Here is a 5,516-nt window from a genome sequence, read left to right on the forward strand (position 1 = left end):
CGATATAGCAATTTGTCGAGAAAGATGATTTGTGAAAATTGAGTGGAGATGTTTTGTATTTAAAAGCCGTCCGAGGTGTATGACATAAAAGTGTTATGAAAATATTAACAATAAGGAAAAAAAGTATTATGAATTTAGATCGCCGCTCGATGTATGAACGTACGAGGTGTATTATATAAAAGTTGTATGAAAATAGAAATAATAATGAAAAACAAGTATTATGAAATTAAATTCCGCTCGATATAGCAATTTGTCGAAAAAGATGATTTGTGAAAATTGAGTGGAGATGTTTTGTATTTAAAAGCCGTCCGAGGTGTATCTATCACATAAAAGTGTTATGAAAATATTAACAATAAGGAAAAAAAGTATTATGAAATTAGATGGCCGCTCGATGTATGAACGTACGAGGTGTATTATATAAAAGTTTTATGAAAATAGTAATAATTATGAAAAATAAAGTATTACGAAATTACCTAAGTTTGGTGACTGGCCGGCAGAGGGCGCTAGTGTCTATAAAACCGTGTTCAGTTTGTCGTCTGGCCGGCAGAGGGCGCTAGTGTCTATAAAACTGTGTTTAGTTTGTCTTCTGGCCGGCAGAGGGCGCTAGTGTCTATTAAACCGTGTTAAGTTCGGTGACTGACCGGCAGAGGGCGCTAGTGTCTATAAAACCGTGTTCAGTTTGTCGTCTGGCCGGCAGAGGGCGCTAGTGTCTATAAAACTGTGTTTAGTTTGTCTTCTGGCCGGCAGAGGGCGCTAGTGTCTATTAAACCGTGTTAAGTTCGGTGACTGGCCGGCAGAGGGCGCTAGTGTCTATAAAAATGTGTTTAGTTTGTCGTCTCTCCGGCAGAGGGCGCTAGTGTCTATAAAACCGTGTTAAGTTCGGTGACTGGCCGGCAGAGGGCGCTAGTGTCTATAAAAATGTGTTTAGTTTGTCGTCTCTCCGGCAGAGGGCGCTAGTGTCTATAAAACCGTGTTAAGTTCGGTGACTGGCCGGCAGAGGGCGCTAGTGTCTATAAAAATGTGTTTAGTTTGTCGTCTCTCCGGCAGAGGGCGCTAGTGTCTATAAAACCGTGTTCAGTTTGTCGTCTGGCCGGCAGAGGGCGCTAGTGTCTATAAAACTGTGTTTAGTTTGTCTTCTGGCCGGCAGAGGGCGCTAGTGTCTATAAAACAGTGTTAAGTTCGGTGACTGGCCGGCAGAGGGCGCTAGTGTCTATAAAACAGTGTTAAGTTCGGTGACTGGCCGGCAGAGGGCGCTAGTGTCTATAAAACCGTATTAAGTTTGGTGTCTGGTCGGCAGGATATAGCAACTTGTCGAAAAAGTTGAATTGTGTAAATTGAATGGAAATTTTTTTTATGTAGAAGCCGTTCGAGGTATATTATATAAAAGTGTTATGAAAATATTAACAATAACGGAAAAAAGTATTATGAAATCAGATGGCCGCTCGATGTATGAACGTACGAGGTGTATTATATAAAAGTTTTATGAAAATAGAGATAATAATGAAAAACAAGTATTATGAAATTTAATTCCGCTCGATATAGGAACTTGTCGAGAAAGATGATTTGTGAAGTTGAATGGAGATGTTTTGTATGTAGAAGTCGTCCGAGGTGTATGACATAAAAGTGTTATGAAAATATTAACGATAAAGAAAAAAAGTATTATGAAATTAGATCGCCGCTCGATGTATGAACGTACGAGGTGTATTATATAAAAGTTTTATGAAAATAGTAATAATTATGAAAAACAAAGTATTACGAAATTACCTAAGTTTGGTGACTGACCGGCAGAGGGCGCTAGTGTCTATAAAACCGTGTTCAGTTTGTCGTCTGGCCGGCAGAGGGCGCTAGTGTCTATAAAACTGTGTTTAGTTTGTCTTCTGGCCGGCAGAGGGCGCTAGTGTCTATTAAACCGTGTTAAGTTCGGTGACTGGCCGGCAGAGGGCGCTAGTGTCTATAAAACAGTGTTAAGTTCGGTGACTGGCCGGCAGAGGGCGCTAGTGTCTATAAAACCGTATAAAGTTTGGTGTCTGGTCGGCAGGATATAGGAACTTGTCGAAAAAGTTGAATTGTGTAAATTGAATGGAAATTTTTTTTATGTAGAAGCCGTTCGAGGTATATTATATAAAAGTGTTATGAAAATATTAACAATAACGGAAAAAAGTATTATGAAATTAGATGGCCGCTCGATGTATGAACGTACGAGGTGTATTATATAAAAGTTTTATGAAAATAGAAATAATAATGAAAAACAAGTATTATGAAATTTAATTCCGCTCGATATAGGAACTTGTCGAGAAAGATGATTTGTGAAGTTGAATGGGGATGTTTTGTATGTAGAAGTCGTCCGAGGTGTATGACATAAAAGTTCGGTCACTGGCCGGCAGAGGGCGCTAGTGTCTATAAAAAGTTGTTCAGTTTGTCGTCTCTCCGGCAGAGGGCGCTAGTGTCTATAAAACTGTGTTTAGTTTGTCGTCTCTCCGGCAGAGGGCGCTAGTGTCTATAAAACCGTGTTAAGTTCGGTGACTGGCCGGCAGAGGGCGCTAGTGTCTATAAAAATGTGTTTAGTTTGTCGTCTCTCCGGCAGAGGGCGCTAGTGTCTATAAAACCGTGTTCAGTTTGTCGTCTGGCCGGCAGAGGGCGCTAGTGTCTATAAAACTGTGTTTGGTTTGTCTTCTGGCCGGCAGAGGGCGCTAGTGTCTATTAAACCGTGTTAAGTTCGGTGACTGGCCGGCAGAGGGCGCTAGTGTCTATAAAACAGTGTTAAGTTCGGTGACTGGCCGGCAGAGGGCGCTAGTGTCTATAAAACCGTATAAAGTTTGGTGTCTGGTCGGCAGGATATAGGAACTTGTCGAAAAAGTTGAATTGTGTAAATTGAATGGAAATTTTTTTTATGTAGAAGCCGTTCGAGGTATATTATATAAAAGTGTTATGAAAATATTAACAATAACGGAAAAAAGTATTATGAAATTAGATGGCCGCTCGATGTATGAACGTACGAGGTGTATTATATAAAAGTTTTATGAAAATAGAAATAATAATGAAAAACAAGTATTATGAAATTTAATTCCGCTCGATATAGGAACTTGTCGAGAAAGATGATTTGTGAAGTTGAATGGGGATGTTTTGTATGTAGAAGTCGTCCGAGGTGTATGTCATAAAAGTTCGTTCACTGGCCGGCAGAGGGCGCTAGTGTCTATAAAAAGTTGTTCAGTTTGTCGTCTCTCCGGCAGAGGGCGCTAGTGTCTATAAAAAGGTGTTTAGTTTGTCGTCTCTCCGGCAGAGGGCGCTAGTGTCTATAAAACCGTGTTAAGTTCGGTGACTGGCCGGCAGAGGGCGCTAGTGTCTATAAAAATGTGTTTAGTTTGTCGTCTCTCCGGCAGAGGGCGCTAGTGTCTATAAAACCGTGTTCAGTTTGTCGTCTGGCCGGCAGAGGGCGCTAGTGTCTATAAAACTGTGTTTGGTTTGTCTTCTGGCCGGCAGAGGGCGCTAGTGTCTATTAAACCGTGTTAAGTTCGGTGACTGGCCGGCAGAGGGCGCTAGTGTCTATAAAACAGTGTTAAGTTCGGTGACTGGCCGGCAGAGGGCGCTAGTGTCTATAAAACCGTATAAAGTTTGGTGTCTGGTCGGCAGGATATAGGAACTTGTCGAAAAAGTTGAATTGTGTAAATTGGATGGAAATTTTTTTTATGTAGAAGTCGTTCGAGGTATATTATATAAAAGTGTTATGAAAATATTAACAATAACGGAAAAAAGTATTATGAAATTAGATGGCCGCTCGATGTATGAACGTACGAGGTGTATTATATAAAAGTTGTATGAAAATAGAAATAATAATGAAAAACAAGTATTATGAAATTTAATTCCGCTCGATATAGGAACTTGTCGAGAAAGATGATATGTGAAGTTGAATGGAGATGTTTTGTATGTAGAAGTCGTCCGAGGTGTATGACATAAAAGTGTTATGAAAATATTAACGATAAAGAAAAAAAGTATTATGAAATTAGATCGTCGCTCGATGTATGAACGTACGAGGTGTATTATATAAAAGTTGTATGAAAATAGTAATAATTATGAAAAGCAAAGTATTACGAAATTAGCTAAGTTCGGTGACTGGCCGGCAGAGAGCGCTAGTGTCTATAAAACGGTATTTAGTTTGTCTTCTGGCCGGCAGAGGGCGCTAGTGTCTATTAAACCGTGTTAAGTTCGGTGACTGGCCGGCAGAGGGCGCTAGTGTCTATAAAAAGGTGTTTAGTTTGTCGTCTCTCCGGCAGAGGGCGCTAGTGTCTATGAAAAGGTGTTTAGTTTGTCGTCTCTCCGGCAGAGGGCGCTAGTGTCTATAAAAAGGTGTTTAGTTTGTCGTCTCTCCGGCAGAGGGCGCTAGTGTCTATAAAACAGTGTTAAGTTCGGTGTCTGGCCGGCAGAGGGCGCTAGTGTCTATAAAACCGTATTAAGTTTGGTGTCTGGTCGGCAGGATATAGGAACTTGTCGAAAAAGTTGAATTGTGTAAATTGAATGGAAATTTTTTTTATGTAGAAGCCGTTCGAGGTATATTATATAAAAGTGTTATGAAAATATTAACAATAACGGAAAAAAGTATTATGAAATTAGATGGCCGCTCGATGTATGAACGTACGAGGTGTATTATATAAAAGTTGTATGAAAATAGTAATAATTATGAAAAGCAAAGTATTAGGAAATTAGATTCCGCTCGATATAGGAACTTGTCGAAAAAGATGAATTGTGAAAATTGAATGAAGGTGTTTAGTATGTAGAAGCCGTTCGGGGTGTAACATATAAAAGTTGTATAAAAATAGTGAAACAAAGGGAAAAAAGTATTGTGAATTTATATTCCGCTCGATATAATAGGTACTTGTCCAAAAATAAAGAAATAGATGTATGTTAGTTTCGGTTGTGTGAAGCGATGCACACCTGGGACACCTTCTGATGGGTATTATGAAGATTTTTCCATCCACACTAAAAAAAACGTTAGGTTAGGTTAGGTTAGGTTAGGTTAGGTTAGGTTAGGTTAGGTTAGGTTAGGTTAGGTTAGGTTAGGTTAGGTTAGGTTAGGTTAGGTTAGGTTAGGTTAGGTTAGGTTAGGTTAGGTTAGGTTAGGTTAGGTTAGGTTAGGTTAGGTTAGGTTAGGTTAGGTTAGGTTAGGTTAGGTTAGGTTAGGTTAGGTTAGGTTAGGTTAGGTTAGGTTAGTTTAGGTTAGGTTAGGTTAGGTTAGGTTAGGTTAGGTTAGGGTAAGTTAGTTTAAAGTTTTATGAAAATAGAAACCGTTCGAGGTGTAACATATAAAAGTTGTATGAAATAGATGTATTGTGAAAGTTGGATTAGAAAAAGTTCGTGTTTAGTTTGTCGTCTGGCCGGCAGAGGGCGCTAGTGTCTATAAAACCGTGTTAAGTTTGGCGTCTCTCCGGCAGAGGGCGCTAGTGTCTATAGAATCGTGTTAAGTTTGGTGTCTGGGCGGCAGGATATAGGAACTCGTCGAAAAAGATGAATTGTGAAAATTG

The sequence above is a fragment of the Diorhabda carinulata genome, unplaced genomic scaffold (genome assembly GCF_026250575.1).
Source record: "Diorhabda carinulata isolate Delta unplaced genomic scaffold, icDioCari1.1 Dcau_14, whole genome shotgun sequence".
NCBI lineage: Eukaryota > Metazoa > Arthropoda > Insecta > Coleoptera > Chrysomelidae > Diorhabda > Diorhabda carinulata.